This window comes from Mus caroli, chromosome 16 (assembly GCF_900094665.2).
Source record: "Mus caroli chromosome 16, CAROLI_EIJ_v1.1, whole genome shotgun sequence".
Taxonomy (NCBI): domain Eukaryota; kingdom Metazoa; phylum Chordata; class Mammalia; order Rodentia; family Muridae; genus Mus; species Mus caroli.
The window spans coordinates 72,395,525-72,422,576 of NC_034585.1; the positions used below are offsets into that span (position 1 = coordinate 72,395,525).

The 27,052-nt window shown below is 37.7% G+C and overlaps 1 long non-coding RNA gene across 1 annotated transcript in view; it reads left to right on the plus strand.

Annotated features, from left to right (window-relative positions):
- The first annotated feature begins 718 nt into the window (after positions 1-718).
- LOC110311497 overlaps positions 719-27,052 on the plus strand; it is a 458,615-nt gene continuing 432,281 nt past the window's right edge. Inside the window, exon 1 of the long non-coding RNA XR_003835132.1 lies at positions 719-1,024. This is a non-coding gene — a long non-coding RNA (uncharacterized LOC110311497). The remainder of the gene's footprint in view (positions 1,025-27,052) is intronic.

Below are 27,052 nucleotides of genomic sequence, written 5' to 3' on the forward strand. Positions count from 1 at the left end.
CACTGGCTTGTTATAAAGGACTTGTCTAGGGGAGAGCCTGTAGGTACTCCATTGTCTGGTAAAGTTCATATGACTGCATTATTTTGCAAGGGGGGTGGTGGAGGTGGTGGTGGAGGGAGAGCTTAGAGGGGGTATCAGCTCAACTGGAAAAGCTATACAGATTCTCTCTCTCTCTCTCTCTCTCTCTCTCTCTCTCTCTCTCTCTCTCTCTCTCTCTCTCTNCTCTCTCTCTCTCTCTCTCTCTCTCTCTCTCTCTCTCTCTGTCTCTCTCTCTCTCCTCTCTCTCTCTCTCCCTCTCTCTGCCTCTCCATAGATCATCTCTGCTTCATGCCCTGTCTCATTTCGCATAGCTAAAAAAAGAATGCTAATTAAGATCCCATGTCTTAACCTGAAAATAATGACTCGGCTGTAATTAGAAATCTGCTGAGAGTTTAAAATTCTAGTAGGGGACCAAAAGCATCAGTTATGGTGATTAGGAAGAAAATGAAGAAGTATGTTTCTGTAATCAAGGTAAACAGGGGAAAAGGGGGATTCCCTCATCTTTTTTTTTTTTTTTATCCAATTTTAACCAATAGTATTCTGCTGCAGATAAGAAGATACTGTGTTTCAAAAACGATTTTAACCATCAAATTGAAAGAACACAAATCAGTAGCAATAGAAGCCTTAATCCTCCTTAGGATGCAATTCAGATGAAAGAACTGCTTTTATTTTTCTTTTTTTTGTATGTGTGTGTTATAGACGGATCTGAGAACGCTGTCTGGGCTTCGTGCCAAGGGCTGGTATTCACACAGCAACGACGGCCTCACAGAAGAGCTGTGGGAAGCAGGAGGGAGAGCCTCTCTTAGGGTGCCACTACTATGGAGACACAGCTGGGCTGAACAAGATTTGCTTCAAACGACAACAAGAGAGACAGAAAGTATCTAATTCAACCGCTGCCCAAGCAGGCAGGCACCAGAAGAGCTAGCAGCCAATCCGGCCATGCTCGAAGCCAGTCCTGCAGCTCAGCCAATCAGTGACATCATTGGTGAGAAACTCATTTACATCATGCAGTAATGAACTTTGTTTAACATAGCCTTCCCCCTTTTCCTAATACCCTCCCCTCCCCCAGATTAGTCCTTCCATTAATTATTCTGGTGGCATAATTTAAATCGCTATGTGAAAATGTGGCTACATTCTTTCTGGTAGCTCTTACCCAGTCTCCAACTGATGTCTGCAGTAACAGAAGTGGCTCTAAGTACAATGCTATTTTGCTTGGGTCTTGCATATATTATCTTCTCCTTCTTAAAAAGAAAAAAAAAACTCTCAGAAAACAATCCCAAACTTTTGTTTATTAGATTCCCCCTCTCAATGAAATACGTGTTTTCTTCAAGTTGCAACTCTAATGAAATATGTGTTTTCTTCAAGTTGCTGTACAATGTAATAGGGAATGGGGGGGGTATGCTGCCATGGACGTTGTGATTTTTTTCCAAGCAATCTGCATCTTGGAGGTCCCTTTCACGTTTTTAGATTTTATGTTGTAGTGGCCATTTTTACATACAGTGCTTTCTCCAAGAAAAAGCTCTATGTACATCTGTCAAATAGAAGAAAGTTCTCTCTTGTTTTATTCTGTCCTTCACTGCTCTCAGCCAACATGTCATCTTATTAATGAATAGAACTGAGGTCATTTCTGAACAAATCTCTCCCTTCCCATCGCAGCACAATGCACCTGATTTGCATCCATTTACTAGAAATACTGAATACAAGAACCAGCTTGAAAAGAAGTGCAGGGAACAGCTTACATATTATTTCAGATATGACAGGGACATTTGTTTCTCAGGAGGCATAATATGTAACGGCTGCTTTAATGTTTCTCTGAAAATGCCTGCTCTCCATTTATAGTTCAATACCTCCAGCGAATTTATGGGATCATTATATAACCAGAGTTGAGCAAATGAAATCATAGTCACGAAGGAATTCATTTATCTACGGAAAGACATTTGGAAGTACAATGTTTTCTCGCACATTTGTGTTTTGTTGGTCAGGATAACGTACTTTGTTAGATAGATGGCTTAAAAAGTCTGAAACATGTGGTCTGAGAAGATTTCTATTTGCTTTACAGACTCCCAAAGAGTGAAACTGGGACAGACTTTAGTGTGATTTCTCTTAATTCATATATTTCATACGTTGTTGCCATGAAAGGCATGTGGTTGTCTAGAACTGATAGCCAAAGTCCATTGTCTATTTTCTATTAAAAGAATGTTTTGGATATAATTATTCAAAGACATGGAATTTTAAAATACACCAACAAAGGCTTCATAACTGTGCACGATTTTTTAAAAAGAAGCTTAGCGAGCACAATGATAGGCATAGCCACATGAAGGGTTTAGACAAGAAGCCCATGCCCTTTTAATTCATGAGGCATTCCGTCATCCCGTCATGTGTATTCAGGGGGCGACGGTCCTGAATCAGTCATGAGCTCCCCTGCTGCAGATCCGTAATTTGAATCATGTGTAATAATATATTATCCTACTGGGGGCCCTCTCTCAGTAGGAAAATGGTTTCTACATTCTGGTATAAGAGAACTTTTGGCTGCTAGCCGCCTCACAGCCATTACTCACATGGACAGTCACAGTTGTCCCCCTTAAGGAATAACATCTGCACAACCTTGTCAGCCAAAATTCTGCAACCTCCCCCCTCGTTATGAATTATGATTTCTTAGAATTGGGAAAGCTAGAAAAACTGAAGCCTGAAAGTGGAAGGCTGAAAGAAACGGATCAAAATTTTATAGCGCATGCCAGGTGACAACAGCTCAAACTCCCATCTCTTTGAATTGATGGGTAAGTGGGTGGAGGGAGAACAAGCGATTACACCTAAATGCATTTGCTTGGCTAGACACTACTAAAATATCATGTGTTCGGTGAGGACATGGTTGTCTGTGTGGTTCTGTGGATATCCTAGCCGGGTCCTATAAAGGGTGTGGCAAAATGGAGCGTTAGCTGAGGATGGAGCCCACAGTTCAGGCAGAGGAATTGTCTCTGCTCGGGGAGGCGAAGAAGTGGTGGAGAAAAAGCCATTCCGCCTTAAGTGTTAATTCCACTAACAGCACTGGGCTCTGACTCTCTTGTTGTAAACATGATGAGGTCACCGAATTTCTCTCTGTTTTCCTTACCAGTGAAAAGCAAACGCTGAGGTGGCACCTTGGCATTTCTCTCTATGGAGCATCTTTCTGTTTCTTAACCATCAAACTCTCTGCTTGCTCCGTGCAGCTGCTTAAGTCCGCCTTTTGTAAAATCTCTGTAAATCATGGCCAAATCTCCCCCTTCTCCACGCCTGTCTTTGTACCTCCATATCTGCATTTGTGACTGTTAACAGCTTTATAGAGTCACATGTGTACATTTGTGTAACGAGATCCTTACAGGCAGAGACCACACTGAATTGACCTTGAGCCTGTAGGTCTTAGAATAATGACTTATATTCCCACATTTGGAATTCATATTCCAGCTAATGAATTATAAGTATATTATAAATCATTAGAGAAATTACAAGAATTACGGAGATTGCTATCATGCTGCCAGCTACTGGGTAATGTGGGTGTCAGCTTTTTCCGTATCTACACTGTGCCATTCATTTCAGTGGACACTCAGAGTGAGGCTCAGAAAAGAGGAACACACTTTGTTGTTGTTGTGTGTGTTTTTAATAATGTATTTCATTGTGTTTCAAATGCAAAATTAAGCTCACAGAATTTGATGCTCAAAAAAGAGTAAGCTTCGTCTAGTGAAATTGCAAAGTAACTATGGCAAGAAAATTATGGTATCAAACTCTACTATTAATTACATGAATTAGTTAATTACATGGGAAAGTTGAGTAATTAAAGTTGAAGTTCAAAAGGTCAGGATTCATGGATTTGAGTTTTATCCTCTCAAAATTAGTACATGTCATTTATATCTGTAATCTAGTATAATGCCCATTTGAATGCATTTTTAGATGTTTTAGCACAGCCTGATAATATAAGGCTAAACATATTTTATTTTTATGCTGCATTTCTCTATAAGTTCCCTTTTGGCTATAGTACTCCTGATAAACTGCAATTAGTTCCTTGGTGAACAATGTGTCTTGTTAGGAAGTTTTTAAATATTTAAATACTTGTTAGGAAGTTTTTGTCTTTAGAATTTGAAAAACCATTGCACAGTGTTGATTCCTACTTGTGTAAAGGAAATAAAATAGAAAATCTAGAATATCTTTTTTATATTTGGAAAAATATAAAAATGCATATAAATCAGCTTTTTAAAAGTATATTTTATAAACGAGAAGGGAAGAAAAATGTCTCAGCTCTAAATATGTTTGTTCAGCTTCCTGGAAAAGCCTGAGCTAGTAGCTTCTACTAGGACTGAACTGCAGGACTGGACCAATACACTTTTACTCTGCCCAATGATGTTTATTTTAAAAATCCGGAAGATAGGATTCTGTAATAGCCTAGGACTAATGTAAATTGTATTTGCTTATAAAATTGATCACTCTGATATTGGGCTCTATAGGTGGATGAAGAAGAAGGCTAAATCTTATTTTTTAAAAAACTGTACTGTAGTGTAATATGTACATTTATCCTAATATTCATTAAGTAATTATAGTTTTGATTGTTTCTTTTTTAAACTAACACGCAAAAAAAGCAAAGCTGATACCTAGGTTAACTTCCCTGTGGCTTTTATTAATTTAATTCATATTAAGGTAAAAGATTGGTTAAGTAGGTTTGGGTTCTGTGAGTTTAGCTTTAAAATAGATAATCATGCTGGTTTGGATCCTTTTTATTCTACTAAGACCTCCTGCTATCTCTGTAATGAAGCATTGCCACTTAGACAGTTGTTAAAGATGAGTTTGAAGATTTTGAATCCAGGGAACCAACCTGTGGCTACTTGGAGTAAATACTCCTGGAAGACAGGAAAAAGAGGAGAGTTTTCCCAGCATCTTCTGTTTACAAAGCTCTAGGTCAGAGCACAGAGAGTGGCAGACTGATGTGAAGCATCTTGCACAAAGAGCGATTGACCTACTCCATGGTTGGAGACGTGACCCCTGAATATTATTGTCTTCCTAAACTTATTAAAGTTGTGATAGACTAGAGAGGAGTAATGGAATCTCTCCCCTTACATTGCTTCCCTTAAAAATCATGATCTGTGATGCTTGTTCTAAAATTAAGTATTGACTTATGAAAGGAGGGATAAACACTTATGCCGGCACATTATTAGATAAACGGACAAAGGACAAATCAGTTGTTCATAATTTGGGAAAGTATTAGATGACACTGGATTAAAGTATTTGTGTAGTCTGGTGTCATTTTCTATCCAGCCATGGGAACATAATCAATGTTAAGCACAGTGCTCAATATGTTGGGCCACATAAAGTGTCTTTGGACTGAAACTAACATCTTGCATCTCATAAGTATGATATTTGACTTGCATGCCTAGATACTATACAAGAAAAAAAAAGATGAGGATTAATTGCTGCTATTTTCTGTGGATAGGTTGTATGTCATGTGCCTCACTTTCTGCTATATTTCATTTAGTTCTTATTTCAGTTCAGGGTTATTATACCAGCAGCATGCACCCTTTGGTAAATTTTTGATGTTATAATATAATCTCTCTATTACCATCGTTTCTCCAAACACTTTCACATACACCTGCATGTTCTGTTTCAAATTCTCAGACCTCTTTTTAACATATATATGTATATATATATGCATATCATATATATTCCGACCACTGGGTGTTGGAAAACCAATTGGTGTGCTTTCATATGGGCTGGGCAAGTTATATTTAGGAAAACACACACACACAATGTACATACACAGTGTACATTCCCCCTATCATATTCCAGAAAAATGTGCAAACAGTAAACCTCACCTTCTCAACTTCAATTTTCAACATTGTTATTTCTGTGCATTATGCAAATCTCTCATATAAATATATGTTAATGTATAGGTCAAATTAAAGTACCTGGTTTTATTGTATAATTTGTGGTATCGTTTTTTTTTTTAAATCTAGAAAACTGATAGTTTTGAACCCTATGACTTTCACTTGATTTTAATCCATACTATCTGCTGTTCATCTGAATTCCTGATATTGAAAGCTCCATACTGCTGTCCAACAAATTCGGAAGCAGAGCTTTTTTTATTTTGGCAGACAGTAGAACCATGCATGTGGTGTTGAGATTTCATTAGTAATATTCAGAGTCATGCTGTGATTTCAAGTTGGCTTCATAATTCTCTATTGAGAAATTCTTAGTATTTTTTCTTCTAGGATTCATTTACTTTTACATTTCTAAACATGTTGTGGGAAATATCCAAAAAGAACCTGTCAACTGCCATGCTCCTGGTTCTCTCATCCTGCCATCTCTCTGGCCCCACCAGGCCACAAGGCTCCTGCTGGCTGAACTCAACTTGGCAGTCTCTCTGCCTGTCAACTCTCTGGTGGGGGCCCTTTCTCTTGCTACCACTCATTGCACCATGCAATCCATGATCAGCTTTCTCAACACCCATTTACCCGGTAGAATCAAAACTTTTGAAGCTTATAAAGAGCGAATCAGATTTATGTATCAATAAAATCACAATTTACAAGATGCCAATACAATAATTTCAGAACCAATTGATAATGCTAAATGCTTTATCCCAATTATTCTAACTTTATTAAATCATCACCTTGGCTACATTCTCCCCTTTCCTCTTCCCTGATACTCCCTCTTTCTCTGTCTGTCTCTATCTCTGTCTCGGTCTCTGTCTCTGTCTCTCTCTCTCTTTCTTTCTGCCACTCTTAGCTCCCTCCATTTTCCCTTTCCAGTCACAGGCCTCCTATGCACTAATGCAATTGGACAGGGAAAGTCCTGCAACATAAACATTACTTCTTTGTGGGCTAGAATGACAGCACATTATTTCATGGCTTTCTCAGTTTATGGAGAAAGTGCGTGATTGGTGAGTAATTAAGAAATGTGTGAATGCTTATGTGTACACAATAAAAATAAGAGGTCCTGATGTGAAGAACTCCATCTACTACTATGGAGTGACCACTGAATTCTACTGAGTAGTGTGGAGGTTTACAATGACAGAATTCCTGGCCAGATGCCTGGTCCTGATTCTAGACTCCCTTACCTTAGATCTTGACATCTGTGCTCAGTCTACTCATGTCTATAGTAGCACCCTCCTTAAAAAAACTGATGATCCAAACCTTTATTGTGTTCATGGTAGTATTAAAACAAATAAATGCTTACCCTTTTTTACTTAAAAGGTGTAGTATCTTTTAGTGATGGTAGCATAATTTTATCAACTCAATTTGCTTTCTCTTTCCTTTAACATTTATGTTTACTTAAAAATTATGGGCATCACAGATTACATGTAAACTTTAGGGAACCATTTATTTCTATATTTTTTCAGAATTCTTGAGTAAACAATCTTTAAGACAAGTGGACTAAAGAAAGAATAGAGTTTAGGCCCCTAGTCAATGGCATCCCTAAAATTTTTAACCACGGTCTGAGCATCTGGTATTCAGTGACCAGAGTTTTGGTGCCAGTGAACTTTCCTATAGTAATTTTGGTTCTTATTGGGAAAAGACACAAATAAGAAATCCTGGTTAAAGCTGATGTATGTATGGTCAAGTGTTAATGAAAGAAAGAGGATGTTAAAATGTTGTCCTTGTAAATTCTAGCATAATGGAGAATAACAAATTGCTTGTTTATATTTCTAATCAAAACTTAGTTCTACTGGATTCAAGGAATTATGAGGGCAAGTTAATTACATTAGATTGCTTTCTTATCCTACCCTAAGAATGAGGAGCACAGAAGTTTTCATATTGATTTATAAAGGTAAAATATACATCCCTCTTCTCTCTTATCAGTCTCTCTCTTCTTCCCTCTCTCCTCCTATCTTCGTCTATTCCTCTACACTTTTATCTTAAATTCCATCTCTGAAAATCTAAAAATATTTGTAAGGGTAAGAGAATCTCATATGCTGATGATTGACCTCAAGGCAAGCAGGTTTTCAATGTCAAACATGTAAAATCAGTAGTAATGATACACATGGACATTAAAAAATGAATTGCATCTCTCTATTAAGTTTCTTTATTACTTCCTTAAACTCTATCTGGGATTTTAACTTTTTTTGTGGTGTGACTGCTGTAGAGCTTGACTAAATTTGCCATCATATAGATGCATTTAATTGGTTGGCTTATATGTCTAAGAAAAGCAAACTATTACTATAACTTTATTTTTTACATCAATTTGCATATGTATAGTATTAGTTTTTTTTTTTGTGGGAGTGTTGCATGCACTACTTGTGTGTGGACATGCTTCTGGAGGGTAGATGTTGTCATCACATATATTCCTTAACTATTCTCTATGAGCTATGGGTTGCATTGGACCTGGAGCACACTGGTTGGCTAGCAAGATATGAGCTATAATGATCTTCTTCCAACTCCCACCAAAAGGAATCTCTGTGCCTTTGTTTTATGTGTATGCTGGGGAATCTCAATTCAGGTCCTTCTGGTTGCACAGCAAGAGATTTTCCCACTGATTTCCCAGTCCTCACACTCCATTTAATTTAGTATCGTAGGGGCATTATTGCTTTAAAACACTCTCTTATATCCTTTTATTTATAGCAACTAGAAAATGTCCTATAAAACACCACCAGAGATGGTGCTGAGCATCCTTTTGGGGCATTAGGATATACTTAACTTTTAATTTACTTTTAATTTTTGAGATAGGGCTGGTCTGTGTAGTCAGGTTGACCTGAGACTTGTTATACCGCTACATTGATGAACATGTAGTATTTAAATTTTTCACTAAGCTCACTTAATTATGATTTCTGTGATTGAATTAACCTTTTAGAATCCATTAACTGTAATTTCTCTCCCATGGATACACCCCTTATTAGGAATAGGCTTCAGCATATTGGAGAGGGCAAACACTCCCTTTTCAGGATAGTTCTGTTTAATAGCAGATCATGGTCACCTTTTACGGTTCTTTTCATTCATTTAAATTATGAATCATATAGCCAATGTATAACATAAAGTAAAATTTGGGCATTCTAGTAAAAGCATATTTTCAGACATTCTCATATGTAATTTAAAGAATCTTAAAAATACTTATTTAATTGTGTGTGTTTGTGTGTGTATGTGTGTGTTCTTGAGAGCATGTTTGTGTATCAGATGGACAAAGAGCCCATAGAGATCCAAAAAGGGACAAGAATCCTTAGAGCTGTAGTTACAAATAGTTGTGAGCTGCCTTCTAGATGTTAGGAATCAAACATGGTCATTGTACCAGATATACTGTTCAGATTCTGAGCTAAGCATCTAGCTTCTGTGCTTAATTTTTCAATAAGGACATTCATATAATGCAAAATGTAACTTCTGTTTGGCTTTGAAATTATTATTGTCACTATATGGATAAATAAATTTTATTTTAAAAACTCTAAAAATTTAATTTATTATTTTTAATTATATGTAGGTATGCGTCTATATATGGATATGTTTATGTGCGGGTAGGCACTCCTGGAGGATGGAGCATTAATTACATCCTCTGCAGGTGAGCCCCTTGACATGGATGCTAGCAAAGTAACTTAGGTCCTCTGAAAGAACAGCAATTGCTTGAACTACTGAGTCACATCTCCAGTCCATCCACCTGTAGCTCTGATGGTCTTCAAACACAAATTAAGACCCAAACTCTGCTTATGCCTCTACCTCTTCAGCATAACCCTGTCATGTACCACAACTACTGGTAAGAAATAAATAAGTTTCAAAAATATGTGTTGGTCATGCCAGAAATAACACTGATTTAAGCTCACCCATTATTTACATCAGTGTTCACGAGTACTCTGGTCTAGACTAATAACAGCAACAATAAAAAATCTGGGATGTAAATTTTTCATCAAACACTGATTGAAAATCATCTTCGTTAGAATTACTATTGCTGTGATGAAACACCATGACCAAAAAACAGACTGAAGAGGAAGGGGCTTATTGGCTTACACTTCCACATCACTGTTCATCACGGGAAGAACTCGAGACAGGAACTTCGTCAGGACAGAACCTGGGCACAGGCGCTGATGCAGGGGCCTTGGAGGAATGATGGTTACAGCTTTCTTTCCTCTACCTGATTTATTATAGAACCCAGGGTACCAGCCTAGAGGTGGAACTACCCACAATGGGTTAGATCCTCCACCATCAATCACTAATTAAGAAGATTCTTGCATATAGCCTGATATTAAGGATTGTTGTTGTTGTTGTTTCTGTTGTTTTTCAAATGAGGTTTCCTCTGCTCTGACAACTATAACTTACATCAAGAGGACATAAAACTAGCCTCCACAGAAATATCTATGTTTGATACACTATTGTGTGTGCTGAAGAATAAGGGTAAAGCAAGTCAGATGAATGCCATGTCTCATGACACATGTGGTTCTACATGCTCTTCATATAGTAATAATGCTCATTTACAATAGTTTCCACTCCATTAACCTGACAAATAACTATCACAAACCCTACAGTAGTTGCCTGAAATAAGGAATATTAGCAATCTCTACATATACTGTTACCATGTAGACATGTAATGTCTCCCACAGGATCACGTGTCTGAAAATTTGAATCTCTGCTGTTTCTGCTGTTTAGGAAGGTCATGTGATCAGCTATACGTGGATAACTGGGAGTGGGCTTTGAGAGTTTGTGGCCAATTTCTACTTCTTGTCCTGTCTGCAGTTTAACCATCACATCAGAGAATACAACCCTGTGCTCTTGCTGCCATTGAGCCACTTCATCATTCATTCCCTGATATTGTTTCATCTGAAATAATGAGGCATAATAAACTTTCTGCCCCTGTTTTTGTTTGGATGATAAAAGGTAACTAACACCAAAAAATTGGTTCAAGAAGTTGGTTTTTTTTTTGCATTGGATTGTTATCCTTGTGAATCTTAGGCATTTGTGTGTGTGTGTGTGTGTGTGATGATTGTGGAAGAGACCGGAGACGTTTGTTAGAAGAGCCCCAGAAAACTGCAAACAGAACTTAATGATTGACTCTGTTGAGAATTTGGAAAACCAAAATGCTGATAGAAGGAGAGGATAAAAACTATGCTCATAATGTTACAGATGAAAGGAAGGATTATATTTGGAAAAGAATAATATAATACTTACATTTGTTAAGGAACAAATACTATTTATGTCCTGAAATTTTGAGTTAAATTTGATTGAAAGGTTTGGACTAATTTATTTTAGGGGGTAAGAAAGTTCAACATGACATTGAATTCAAACTATGATCTGATTATGGCCTGACTGCTCTTAGCCAGTTTCACATGAGGATCCAGAACAAATCAAAGCATGAAATATCTGAGATGAAAGGATGGACCATCTAGAGACTGCCATACCCGGGGATCCATCCCATAATCATCCTCCAAACACTGACACCATTGTATACACTAGCAAGATTTTGCTGAAAGGACCCAGATATAGCTGTCTCTTGTGAGGCTATGCAGGGGCCTACAAACACAGAAGTGGATGCTCACAGTCAGCTATTGGATGGATCACAGGTCCCGCAATGGAGGAGCTAGAGAAAGTACCCAAGGAGCTAAAGGGATCTGCAACCCTATAGGTGGAACAACAATATGAACTAACCAGTACCCCGGCCCCCCAGAGCTTGTGTTTCTAGCTGCATATGTATCAGAAGATGGCCTAGTTGGCCATCATAGGAAAGAGAGGCCCATCGGTCTTGCAAACCTTATATGCCTCAGTACAGGGGAACACCAGGGCCAAGAAGTGGGAGTCGGGGGGAGGGTGTGGGGGGATTTTTGGGATAGCATTGGAAATGTAAATGAAGAAAATACCTAATTAAAAAATATGTTGTTCTTAAAAAAAAAGAATTGAAAGAAAAAAGATCTGAGAAACCTGCCAGTTTGAAAGAAAGAGTATGTGAGTTCTTTCAGCTTGTGGAGAATTCAGGTATGGCCAAGACAGCAGTGCACCTTAGTGAACTGCTCTGTCATTCCTTACCATGATAGACTATTCTGTTGAAACCATGAGCCAAACTCTTAAGTTGTTTCTCTTGGGTTTATCATAACAAGAAGACAAATAACTAAAGCAGATATACTTTCCTCATATGTATACCTAAAGTTTAATGCATAAAATACACATATCAAAATATTAACAACTAGTATTATAACTAATAGGCTATAACATCATAGGCTATTATAACAATATACTTTATGAACATTTCCACACACATTGCTAGTTGTGCGGTTTGCAATCATTGAGCAGAAACATTGAGATCCCACACCATTCCACATGGTAATCAAAAATGGCTAGCAAGTGAATAGTGCTCAAGAGATGTATACAACCCGAATATTAGCAAATATGAAAAATAATAATTCAGATAACGGGAGGGTGTAGTGGGTGCTATAATATTGCATCTTACTACCTATATTGAACATTTTAAAAATTACAGATTATTTATATCTTGAGCTTTTATATAAATACTTTTGAGACCCATTGCTCTTTCACGATTCACTGCCATCTGGCCTTGATCTCATTGTCTTCTTACTTAGTTGTGAAATTTCATATATGTGTTATCATGCTTGCTTTGGGGTCACACCTTTGAACTGACATGGATTATGAGTAATTAGAATTACAGAAAGGTAAACCATAGGTAATAATGAGGGAAGAATAAAGCATTACATTTTACTGATAAGATTCTGTTGTCTTATTACATGTGTGAGCAAAGAATACGTGCCTTTAATAACTAGTGTGCTCGAATTTGCACCAGCCCCTGGACTGTGGATGAAAAACAATAAATCTGATTTATAGAGTAGATTAACTTGGACTATGGACTCCTACTGGGTACATTCTCCATTCTGCCATTCATTATCTTACTTGAATGTCCAGTCTCTCTGTAGTGACTATGCAAGTTGTCCGTGATTTCATATTTCCTTTAGTAAGTAAGGACCTTAGGAAATCATTTTTTTCCTGGTAGTTGTTATATTTTCTGCTGTTTATCTAACTTTTCAGTGTGAATAGAAAACTTATTTGTCATTTATTGAATCAAGACTGGTTATTGTCACTTATACCAAGATTCATAATTCATCTTTTACAATGCATCCTGCATCTTTGAGTATTATTTATCTGCTGTGGTAGTATACTCTTCTGTTATTTAGATCTCCATAAAGCCTCTGAATATCTTAAAATTTTAATGACTCATGAGTGTAAAGGAAATAATAAGCAATTTATATACTAATTCATGCTTATTTAAGAGGAGAACAATATTATCATAAACCCAGAACCATTCAGAGTTTGACACAGATTGAAAATAATGGCTTAATTCCACTATTTTTTCAAACGTGCTCAGGGAAGTGTGGGAAAGAACTGATCTTTGGTTTGTCCTAGTTCACTGAGCAATTTGTGGTTGACTCAGAAAAAGAACCATATTTTGTTAAATTGCAATTTTAGAAAGAGTGCTGGTCATAAAAGTAACATTTTTCTCTAGCATAAATTTGAAAATTAAATGTGAAAAAATGAAAATACATAATTTTAAACTCTAAATTATTTGGGCTAAAGAGAATGTTTTAAAAATTTATACATCTTTTAAAAACTATTAAACTTCATTTATTATCACTTGTATATCTTCATTCTAAGCCTAGAAGTAATAATACTATAGAGATTCATATGAGGAACACACCCATGGATTAAAAACAATGAATTTATAAGATAGTTACTTTAAAACGTTGATGTTTAAATTACAAATTTATAACACACAAACTTAATAGAGATCGAATATGAAGATCTCATTAAAATTCAACAAAAATATTTTCTTTGCACGTAAAATCCACATGAAATTTGTCCAACAAGTGCTGTCTTTGATGTGGACACCCACTGCCTGCTCCTGTGGAAGTGCTATCTCCTCTTAGGATTCAAGACTGTATCTTCCATCAATCAAGGAACTTGTTCAGTTAATGAGTCTCCTTCCTCTTGTGTCATCGTCGCTCCCTTAAATCTGCTCTTTCTTTCTAGCTCTTAACGATGACCAGCTTCCATTCTTCAAAGGGTAAGCCAGAAAAACCAAACAACTGTGACTGCCCCCTCGGAGTTGCTTCCTGGTTGGCTTACTCATCCTATTGCTGAACAGGAAGTTAGTACAGCTAGGGAAATGCATAGTTTCCTGGGTCAAACACTCACTTGGGACAATAGTATACTTCTTTACCTGCCACTCAAAGTGATAGTATGTTTTAGAAATCTTAAACAACAGCTCTTCTAAGTACATGGAACTGTCTCCTTTGCTTCTAATACTAAGTCTATAGAAGTGGGGCGGGAGTACCATGCACGCGCTCCCGTTCCACCATGACTTTTGAGGGGCTCAAGGCTGAAAATATATCGTTCATCATAGGTTTACAATTTAAAGCCCCAGGCCCACTTCTCCTGATTTATTTTTCAATTCTGTTCCAACCGAGGTTTCAAATACTATAAGGGAAAAAGATAGCAGGATCAATTGATTTTAAATAAAGCCAAAGTCCTAAACCCACTTTAAAGAGAAGTCAACGTTGCGCTCTGATCAAGGAAAGCTGGACTTAAAGCCTGTTGCCTCTACAGTATTTCAAAGAGAATGATTATGAGAAGAGGGTATGTTCTGCTGTGGCTGAGGCACCAGCTATTCAAGCAAAATTGGTAAGTCAACATGTTTATTGCTTCCATTCTCAAGATGATGAATGTAGCTGAGGGGAGATCTTCCAGCAGCATCCTTTTCTTTTGTTATAAGCAAGGCCATTAAAATAAATAAGTTTATAAGTCAAACTATAAAACATTGGAAAGTGTAACTTCCTTGATTGTATTCAATTTAGGACTTCAGAGTAGGGGTGCTATGGTTACAGTGTAACCTCTCTCTACAGGAGGAAAGAAACTGACACAGTTTTATTTACAAGCTGTAGCATTTGAAAATTAGATTTGTTTTTGGTAGTCAATAAAATAAATAAAAATTAAATTTCCACTAGATGGCAGTAGATCAAGTCTTCCTGTAGCAGCTTTGTTTTGATCTTCTGTCCTGTATTTAACCACATAAGCGTACTCTTCGCATACCCTTCTAAGGGATCCGGTGCTCCTATATTAAACTTCAATTTATTTTTATTTGATGTCCTGTTTTTAAGACACCATGAAACTGTTATAGGTTAGTTCAGTTTTATAGTGCCTTGTAAACTATTGCTTGCTATGATTATCACAATTTCTTTAAAAATTACAGTGCTCTAATCAATATATCTACAGGAGAATCTAAACTTATCTCTATTATACTCTTGAAATTTCCAGTTTCATGGAAAGCCAGCTTTTTAGTCCACTAAAAGCTGGTTATTCACCTTCTTGAGTCCATAACATTCACTTTTCTTCTATGTCACTGAATTTCTAGTGGTGACAACAGTTTACAGTCATCACAGGTTTGTGGGTATTGAATTTCATTGTAGGGAGGAGATGGATTCAGATGAAGGGATGAGTGTTCACAGGATGGCTCCTGTACCAATCTGCTTTTCTCTTTACAGTGATGAACACTAGGACTGAAAGCAACTCACGGGAGGGAAAGAAGCGTTTGGGTTACAGTTCCTAGTCACCTTCCATCACAGAGGGAAGTCAGTGAACTGGAGCCTTAGCAGATGCGGGAACCCCTTGAGGACACTGCTTAATGGTTAGCTTGCTCTCTTGCTTTTGCTCGGTTAGCTTTCCTATATAGTCAAGGACCTGCTGCCTAGCAGTGATATCTCTTATATAAGTGGTGAGCCCTCCTACATAAGTCATCAACCAAGAGTGTCCTATAGACATTCCCACTGGATAATCTGATTAAGGCAATCTCCCAGTTAGGAATCCAACACACATAACAGTTTGACTTGAATCATCATAGAAAGCTACCCAGTGTTCATAAGTTTTTTTTTAATTACGTATTTTCCTGAATTACATTTCCAATGCTATCCCAAAAGTCCCTCATACCCTCCCCCCCCACTTCCCTACCCACCCATTCCCATTTTTTGGCCCTGGCGTTTCCCTGTACTGGGACATATAAAGTTTGCATGTCCAATGGGCCTCTCTTTCCAGTGATGGCCGACTAGGCCATCTTTTGATACATATGCAGCTAGAGTCAAGAGCTCCGGGGTACTGGTTAGTTCATAATATTGTTGCACCTACAGGGTTGCAGATCTCTTTAGCTCCTTGGATACTTTCTCTAGCTTCTCCATTGGGGGCCCTGTGATCCATCCAATAGCTGACTGTGAGCATCCACTTCTGTGTTTGCTAGGCCCCGGCCTAGTCTCACAAGATACAACGGAGCATGGAGAGTTAGTACACCTTTTTTGGGGGATTTAGCTACCTCTCAGGATGCAAAGAGGCTGGTAGTTTCATTCTAACACAATCCCCTCAAAAGCTGCCCCATTTCTCCTTATCGAGTATTGTTTACTATATACCTCAGAGCTGCCCTGTGTCTGTGTCCACTTCCCCCTCGGAGGGTAGCCAGTCCTGTTGTAGACCAAGCTTGACTGAAGAGAGAGAAGCTTAGCCTAGCACAGGTAGGTGCAGTATAGGATCTTGGTGATGAGTACACACATGCACAGAACAGCTTCAGACAATAGGTCCTCTTATTGAGGGGAAGAAAGGAATATTTATGCCCCTGGGGGATGGCCAGGGTCTCTGGGGCAAGGTTTGTGTGCTATGCATCATTTAGCCAGGACAGAGAAGTAGAAAGATGCTTCATCTGCATACTCAAGGGCTGTAGGGTGGGGGTGGAGGTCCTTATAAGGTCAAACAAGGAATGAAGCCTGACTGTCAGGATAATAATTTTTTACTAGGGTTGATGGTTGGGCCGCTGTCTTTATGGTGCCAGATTGGAGCAGGGGAGGTAGCCAACTCCTGTCCTCATTTGAGATATCCTGTTGAGGCTTCCTGGACCGTTCCTCTGCAACCCTGGGCCATTATGTTCTGGGACATACCTCAGGAGAAAAGGACAAATTAAGTTAGTTTGAGCTCCTCTTACAGAGACCATACTCTTTGACTATTCTCTTGTCTTCTTCAAGCTGGTGGATACTATAGAGAAAAGGTCATATGCTATAGAAAAATAAAAATAAAATAAAATAAAATAAAATAAAATAAAATAAAATAAAATAAAAATAAAAGCAGGTCTCCCAGCAGAATATCCAGCAAACATGGTTTAACAAGATGAATAAGACTAGGCATCTCCCCTCATCTCATGGCTGGTTGTGGCTACCCAGTAGAATGAAATGGGTCCCAAGTGCAGGTAAAAGAGTCAAAGACAGCTCCAACTCCTACTGTTGCAAGTCCCACAAAAACACCAAGCTATGCAACCATAAGGTATAAACAGAAGACCTAGCTCAGCTGCTTACCGGACCAGTGTTTGTCACTTCAGTATCTGTGAGCCCTTATAAACCCTGCTTTGTTGATTTTGTGGGCCTTGTTCTCATGGTATCCTCAACCTCTCTGGCTCCTACAATCCACCCTCACCCCCCTCTTCTATGGGGTTCCCTTCCTCTGCCTCGTGTTTGTCTTCAAGTCTCTGCATTTACTCCCATTGCTTGCTGTGTGACTCCTCTCTGAGGAAGACTAGGCTAGACACCAATCACATTTGTCTTTCTGGGTCTAGGTTATCTCACTCACTCAAGGGTTTTTTCCATTCTTTGTTCTTTCTTCTTTTCTCCCTTCATTTGTTCATTCATTTGTTCATTTGTTCGTTCCTTCTTTCCTTCCTTCCTTCCTTTATTTTTCTTTCTTCTCTCATTACATCCCCTTTCTCTCCTCCAAGTCCTTACCCCCACCTTTTTCTCCTCCAAATCTACTCCTTTATTTCTCTTAAGAAAAGAACAGGCTTCCCAGAGGAATGAAACAAACATGGCAGAACAAGTTACAATATAACTTGCTATAACCACACACTAAGGCTGAATGAAGCAACTCATTAGGATGGAAAGGGTCCCAAAATCAGGTCAAAGAGATAAAGACAGCCCCTGCTCCCATTGTTAAGTACTGCCACAAAAACTCCAAGCTACACACTGTAACATTTATGCAGAGGACCTAGGTCAGACTCATACTGTCTCCCTGATTGTCAGCCCAGTCTCTCTGAGCCCCCTATGAGCCCTAGTTAGTTGATTCTGCAAGTCTTGCTCTTGTGGTGTCCTTGAGCCCTCTGGCTCCTAGAACCCTCCCTCCCCTTATTCTGTAGGAATTCTGAGCTCTACCTAATGTGTGCTGTGTGAATCTGCATCTGCTCTTATCAGTTGCTGGGTGAAAACTCTGTGATGGTGATTATTCCAGGCTTCTGTCTACAAGAATAACAGAATATCATTTGGAATCATTTCATTGACTTTCTCCCCTAGCTTTTAATTATCACTCATTATAAAAACAGAGCAACTACTGAATGTTTGACACATTACCTTTCCATCTCTCCCAAGTGATCCTATCTTTAGAACATTGAATACATTTACCCCAGATTAGTCCCAAAACATCTTAATCAAATTCAGGTAATATAGTGAATCATACTGCAATGTCTTTTTATACCTCTGGAACTAGTTTAAAATAGATACAAGTTAAATTAGTGTATGAAATGTTTAATGTAAAGAAGTGTTTGATGATGTCATTCCTCAATATATAGTGTGTATTAGATTACATATTCTTTTTGCCCATTTCTACATCAAACTAAGAGAGACAGAACTATAAAAAAATATTTCATTCAGAACAATATCAGTTTGGGTTCATGAGGAGTTTGTATTAAGAATTTTGTCTAGGACTTATTTGATTATAGTATTTAGTTATTAACTTGCTGGTTTGAGGGTGGTAGACATTGCAATCTCTCAGATATTTCCATGTCACAGTGTTTTAAATCTCCTGTTTTCTGGAAAGGAGCATTACTTCTGATTAGGAAATTCAGCTTTCTCCCATGATAAAACAAACACATTGATTTCCCATTGATCAATTAGGTCATTAGTTATGTAGCACCACATGTCTAGTTCTGACCAATAAAATATAATAAAAAATATGGCATGTGAAAGAGAAGGAAGCTGGTAGATGACATTTTCATCTACGTACAAGAAGGAAAAGAAGAGCAGCTAGTGGGTTGGGGCTACAAACCATCAATGACTGCCTCTCTAGGAAAGCTGCTCCCTCTAAAGGTTCCAGAACCTTCTCATATGCTACCACTGTCTGGAGTTCAAGAGTCCTAATACATAAAAGTATATACAATCATCATAAAGGTATTTTATCATACAGGTAATATTTTTGGTTTTATAACATTTTTCAATTTATTTATTTTATGTATATGGGTACCTTTTCTACATTTACATCTGTACACTGGAAGATGGCACCAGACAGATGTGAGCTGCTGTGTGGGTGCTAGGAATTGAACTCAGTACTTCAGAAGAGCAGGGAGTAAGTACTCCTAACCACTGAGCCTACTCTTCAGCCCCTCACACAAGCACTCTTTAATTTGACTAGAATGAGGGAAAAACTAAGAACCTATAAGGATATTTTAGTAATTAAATGTGTCCATCTTTGTAAATACACAAAGGAAATATGTCATTGTGGTTTAACTAATATATTCATAATTTAAGGCTCCAAAGGAATGTTTGTAAAATAATAGCTTAAGTATATCCATAGCCAAACTTCCTAAGTTCTTTCAGTAGGGAAACATACAATGTTTGTCTTGTAGGGAAAAAAATCATGCATTTGATTTGCTTTAGAAAATTGTAGAGTATGTGTCTTTTCTAGTGCATTTTCAACATTGTTTACTTTCTTTAAAGATGCTACTATAGGTAGTGAGTCTTTACAGGCCCAGAATGATCACTGACAGTTAACATACATGCATGTGGTACAGCTAAATTTCCTATGAGTTCTGTGGAATACAGAAACACATAGAATACAGAATACCATGTTAGGATATTAGGTACCCAAGCTATCCTATACAAGATTGTGAAGTCTACAGCTAAGCCAAAGCATAGTGATTAGTAAATATGTTTCATAGGTTTGCATAGATTGGCTCAGGAATCTGGTCTTAAAGTACATAAATTATAGCACATAAAAAATGACTGACTTCCAATAATAACTTATCAAAGGGCATTAGATATTTGTTTTTAAATTTGTTGTGTGTGTGTGAGTGTGCATACGTGTGTGTGTGTGTGTGTGTGTGTGTATTAAAAAGTATGTACATGTGAACATTTGTATCCTGAGAAACAGGAGGCATTTGGATCCTCTAGTTCTGAAATTACAGATCATTATCAGCTTTCTGTATGCTGCCGGGCACCAATCTTACCTACTGAACTCCTGCATCTCAGCTCTCCAGAGCTTTAAAAATACACAGTACTTTCTTCTGTCATTTATGAATAAATTCTAGTTTTTAAATGAAACTTTCATTATTATTAATATTTTTATTTAGTTTTTATTATGGAGAGTTTTTTTAGCATACTGAAGTAGGTATTAGTGTATTTTACAGTGGCATACAAAAGGTGCTAATGGTTTATCATACACTACAAAGTCTAGAATTTCAATTGTAGAAGTTAACCATATCTCTCTTTAAATAATTTAGATATATGTGTAAATATTTTAATCCAGATATTAAGGGGTTGTGCAGATGTGACATAAAGCAGTCTACCTTTGAAATTATTTCTCTGATAACTCAGATAACAGCATAAATAATCTAGAACTGAGCAGTCAACTCTTTAAAGGCAAGGTGAATAATGCAGGAATAATGTAAAATATACCATTACCTACTTTAGCCTGCTAATAACTTTACTGCAAGAGAGGCAAATATAATCAATATATGTTATAGCATAATTGTTCCTGGTACTAAATTATGAACAATGTTTTATATAAAATGGAATGAAGGATAAAAGACATATACTTGTGGCTATAATGTGCTTTACTGAAGAAGAAAGACATAGAGATAGGCTAACTCAACTGAATTGCAAGTCTTCCTTTTTCTTTATTTTATTGACAGATCTATATGGTATTAATTTAAATATCTGATCTAAATTCTAAGGGAAGAATAAACAGCATTTTAAAGCACTGTCATAATTACTTTTCTCATTGTTTTATTATTTAGTTTTTAAAATATGCTTATTAGTGATTTGAGAATTCTGTATAATGTAGTTTGATCACAATCATTGATCCCCTCGACCCTTCCCTGATCCTCTCCTCTTCCATATCCATCTGATTTTGTGTACTTTTGTTTTTTGCTGGAGCTTGACTGTCAGTTAGTGTGGGATCCATGACAGGGGGAGTGAGGATGATTATAGGAATGATTGGAAAAAGAAGAGACAGACAGACATGAGAGAGCTGCTGGTTAATACCATACCAGCAAGCAAGTGTACTTTCTCAGTGTCTTCGAAAGGCAAACAATCCAAAGCATGAGCAATCCAGAAAGATAATCAATGACCACAGATGCCTCTGTGGTGAGTTTGTGATACACAGTATCAATGTTTGACCAAGACCATTTCCTTCAGGCTTGGACAGTCTTTCAAGGACATATGCATAAGCAGAGGAACTGGGCAGGATAGCACAGACATCTTAACTAAAAAGACATGCCCGCAGACACATTCATGATTAATCACAAGCAAGAAGTCAGCCAAAGTCATCATTATGTATGTGCTCCCTGCATGTCTCTCTTTTTTAATCGATAGGAGCCAAAGAAAGACTGTGCCTGTCTTAGGTGTGCTCTCAAGAAGTTTGGACTTTACCCATCATCAGTACATGAAGCCTAACATTCATACCCTGTCTTAGGTTGATCCACTTCTGAGAGAATCTTTTTTTTTTTTTTTTTTTTTTTTTTTTTTTTATCTATAAGAGGGACTTTATCAATCACGGAGCAGAAAGTTGTGCCTGTCTTAGGTTGACATCTGAAAATCCAGCCCTTACCTCTCACTGGCACACGGATAATCTTATATTTGTGGCCTGTCTTAGGATGATGAGAAGGTTTTCAAGATGGTCTTACCCATCACTGATTATTAACTTCTACTAGGGAAGGCATTGGAGATTGAAATTTGATAACTCTGCTCTGACATCTGTAAAAACTCTGGTTTTACATAAATGTTCTTAAAACAACATAAAAAGTACAGGGCCATGGTGTGTGTGGAAAAGAGAGGAGTGGGAGAGAACCCACATCCCTCCAGAGTTCCAGCCAGGGGGAAGGGGCGGTGTCTGACTGTGGGAAGCCACGGAATCTCAGTTCTATGGGTGGTGGACAAGGGGCAGTCCTAGGCACCAGGTTCCCAGCCTCCGACATCCCACTCTGGATACCACAGAGGACCTGAGAACAGAATAGGGGCTCCAGGTTAGTACTGAGCCCTGCAGCCAAAGGGAGGAGAAGGCAGGGGGTGCTTGATGGTTCCCATACTGGCAAGAGTCCTTGGTACGGCTGTGGCTGCAGCATAGGAAGGCCTTCTGGCAGGAGGTTAGATGCTGCTCATTAGGGGAAAGCCTATCCCATCATTCAAGCATGGTGGGCCTTGATGAGCAGAGCTAGTCTGTGGTTTTAGAGATTTATTGTAGAAAAGCAGGGAGGAGAGAAGGTAGGAAGAGGAAGAGAGGCCAGCCATTGCCACATGGAGAGAGGGGGGGAAAGGAGAGAGAGAGAGAGAGAGAGAGAGAGAGAGAGAGAGAGAGAGAGAGAATGAGAGAGCTAGAGAGTAAGAAAGGTGAGGGCTTAAAGAGAGCAAGGAGTGGGGCAAGCAGCCCCTTTTGTAGTGGGCTGGGCTATCTTGCTGTTACCAGGTAACTGTGGGGAGGAACATACTTGGCTATAGTCAGGTAACTGTTGGGGTATAATCTAGCCAGAATTCCAGAAGCTTGGGACATTGTCTGTGTGACCAATAGTTACAGAATTATGGAGTTGGGGGCTCTGTGGTTTCAGGCATCTGATTCTGGGCATGTGGCTTTTTTGTCCCTTGTAGATTTCTCTACTGGATCACTGGAGCAAGCCCCATTCATTCAAAATAGGCTGCCTATCACAGTCCCACAAAAAAGGATTGTAAAGCAAAGCCCTCCTACACCCATTAAGAAAGATGTAAAAGAGACCTATGAAGGAAAAACAACCTGTAATTTCTTGAGAATATCATTCTGTGGCAATATTTCTGAGATCCTTAGGATGTAAATCTATAATGTATATCAGCTTTGTTCAGGTATGAATTAATATTAATCAGTAATGTGATACATTTAGAAGAAAAAGGAAGAACATCATTAATACATAGATAAAGTCACCCAAGAAAATTTTAAAGGGATATCCATAGTTTGGAAAATAGGGGATTCATCTATGGATTTTTCAGATGACAATCTATGGCTGGCATGCATTGTAAAAGCTAATGTGTCTGAGGTGCTATTTGCTGAAGTAGCCTTACCTATATGTTGGAGCACCATATACTCAGTTACTTGTAAGTATATAGTTTTTGAAAACAAAGAGAATTATCTGTATAGTATATAAATATACATGTATACATATATGTAATAGCTCCTGTATATCCAAATCTCCTGATGCTCAAATCCCTTGTATAAAATGTTATAAGATTTGTGTATAAGCATATTTTGCTGTATATTTCTTATATTCATATATATATATGTACATATATATGCATATATATACACACACATATGTGTGTGTATGTGTATATGGGTGTGCATACATGTGTGTGTGTGTGTGTGTTGCAGTACTGTATTTTGGGAGTTCTATTGACTCAAGTTCACATGTGGAATTCCTAACCTCCCTTGGATCAGAATATGTTTATATGCGGAAATATTATCTTAAAGGACTAACTTAGTTATAATGGGATGTTTAGGTTAATCTGTAATCCAATATAACTAGTAGCCTTAGAAAAGGAAATGTGGATATACAACAGTGACCACAGAGAGACATACATGCATTGAATAACCCTGGGGCAGGCAGCAAAGATCTGGCTAGTGGTAAGCCTGAGAAATTTCAGAGCAGTCCAAACTTTTCAGCATTTTCATCCTAACATTTCAGACTCCAACCTAACCTGTGAGAAAATTAGTTTTTTTTTTTTTAATATATATATATATACACACAGCATGTGGTATTCTGTTATGGAGTCACTAACTCACTAAGATAACACCCATTGTATAAAACGTGTTGCTACTTGAAATGATCATTTCAAGGAATACAAATGTTCCTCTTGGAGATGGGAAACCCTATGGAAGAGGGAGAGCAAAGACTTTAGGAGTCGAGGGGATGGAAAATAGCAAGAGAATGTGGTACACTGAATCGACTCAGCGGGGCACACATGGTCTCAGAGACAGAAGCAGCAAGCACAGGACCTGTAGAGATCTTCACCCGGTCCTCTGTTTGTGTGGTATGGCACTTACCTTGGTGTTTTTGTGGGATTTCTAATAGTGTGATACCTTGTCTCTCTGGCTCTTTTTCCTCCTCTTGGGAGTTTTTTTTTTTTTTTTTGGTTCCTTCATGTTGGTTGCCTTGTCCAGCCTTTGTCTTTGTCTTATTTATCTTGTTTTGTTTTTCATTGGTCATTGTTAGAGGCCTGTTCTTATCTGAAGAGGAAACAGAAGGGGAGAGAATCTGGGAAATGTGTGTTTCGGGGGATAGCAGGAATGGCTTGGAGGTGTGAAGGGAGAGAAAACTGTTGTTGGGATGTATTGCTCTAGAGAAGAATTTATTTTCAATTAAAGAAAATTCTTTTTACTTGTGTTTTCAAGTATACCACAACCTACATGGCTTTGATTTGGTGTTCTTGGACTTATGATGAGAAAAAACAGCCAGTTGGGAGGGGTGCAGTATGGCTAATTTGGAGTAGCTAAAATAGTTAAAAGGAAAAAATATATTTGGATTTGTTCATTAATTTACTTTTCTGTGGTTCTCTATTAGACATTCAAACCTAGCTGCCCAAACTGTAATTACTTTCAGGGACGAGTGAATTTTGAATGAATCTGAGACATATTTACTGTGCATATGCCTAAAATTAATTGGATATGAGATTTGTATCGGATTTTGTCTATTTTGGGAAACAAAATCATTGGAAATAAATGTTTGAAGGCTCTTTGCATAATGAGTTGAAACGTATTGTTTTTATAGCCTGAAAGAATTCAAATGATAACTCCAGGGGTGATAAAAATGCATGTGAGAAAGTCATTTCTGTCTATTTCAGTCCTGCCATGAAAGGACTCAATTTCATTATTTGGATTCTCATTTTAAAGAGATAGATATGTTTTTTTTAATTTAATTTGCACATTCTGCTGTAATAAGGATTGTCTTATGTATACACAGGTTTTCCTTTGCCTTTGTTTTCTTATCTCCAATCTCCACTGTCTTCTTACTTATATTTAGAGTTTTATATGCCTAGAGTCAGAGATGCTTTTCATAATCAATGCCAACTTTCTAAACCTCTTCTTTCTCTGTTTACTTTTCTTCATTCACTGACAAGTAAAAGAATCAGTAGGGCCATCTAAGCCTCTGTCTCAGAGGTAGAATACCTTATTAAGTAGAATATTTTTAGCTGCAGAATAGCTATCCTAACAGATTCTGCCTTTTCACTACTTAACTAAATTATCTATCACATCTCCTAAGAAGCCAAAAAAATCCTCATGCGTTTAACTTATATCATAAAATGTATCAGATTTTCTTTTTAATTTTTATTTATTTATATTTATTTATTTTTTTTATATGGCTGGGGATTTTGCTCAACCAGTAAAGGGGAATGACAAGAACGCATAGGCATTTGAGTTTAATGTTTGGCACTTATATAAGAAGCCAGACATGGTGTTACACAATTATAACCCAAGCACTGGGGAAGTAGACAGAAGCCGATCCCTGGAGCCTCACTGGCCAGCTGGCATCGCTAAATAGATAAGCACCAGGCCAGATAGAAACCCACACTATGGGGCAGACTACTATCCTGTGGGGCTGACCTTTGATTTCTACACACATGTACCTGTGTATGCAAGCAACACCCTCCCCCCCACACACATTCACTTGCATATAAACTCAGAGTAATTGGAAAATAAAAATATGTCTTGTGAGAAATGAAACATACTTGACTTCATATGTGCTACTATAAGACTGAGTTTAACTTTTTACCTGAATATAGATGATTACTTTTCAGTCTCAGAACCAGCTGGCTTGCGGTTCAATCTTATTTGCCAGAGACTGTGACTCCTATCCATTGTAGAGACCAGTCTTCTGGCACGTTATCTTTCAAGATATTGTCCATTTAGACTCCATTCAATTTGAAGCACTTTACAGTTGACTTCTCTGTGCATTACTAGATTTGTAAATAACTAGCTTCAATTTGGAAAAACATGAAATATTTTTTAAAATATTTTAACGTATAGATAATACTTACAAAGTTCAAAGAAGCTAAAGAGTCCGTGTTTCTGGGCATATTTCTAGTGGTGTTGAGATGCATGCAGCCAGTATTCAATATACATCTGACTCCTCGTCTTGTGCTCTTACCAGTGACGTCACTACCACTATTATCACTATCACTGTCATCATCACTATTGCTATCATCATCACTATCACTATCATTTTCATTGTTATCCCTATCACTATTATCGCTATCAGTGTTACTATTATCATTATCACTATCATTAGTATCATTATCACTAATATCACTGTCACTATCACCATCACTGTCATCACTACCACTGTCACTGTCACTATCATCATCACTATCACTATCGTCATCACTATCATTATCGTTGCTTTCACTATCACTATCATCCAAATCACTGTTACTATCATCACTATCACTATCATCATCACTCACTATCATTGCTATCCCTATCACTATCATCGATATCACTATCATTACTATCATTATCACTAACATCACTGTCACTAACATTGCTATCACTGTCACTATCACTATCAACATCACTATCATCATTATCACTGTCACTATCATCATCACTATCACTATCGTCATCACTATCATTATCATTGCTTTTACTATCACCATCATTGAAATCACTGTTACTATCATCACTGTCACTATCACTATCATCATCACTATCACTATCATTGCTATCACTATTATCACTATCATTATCACTATGATCACTGTCACTATCACTAT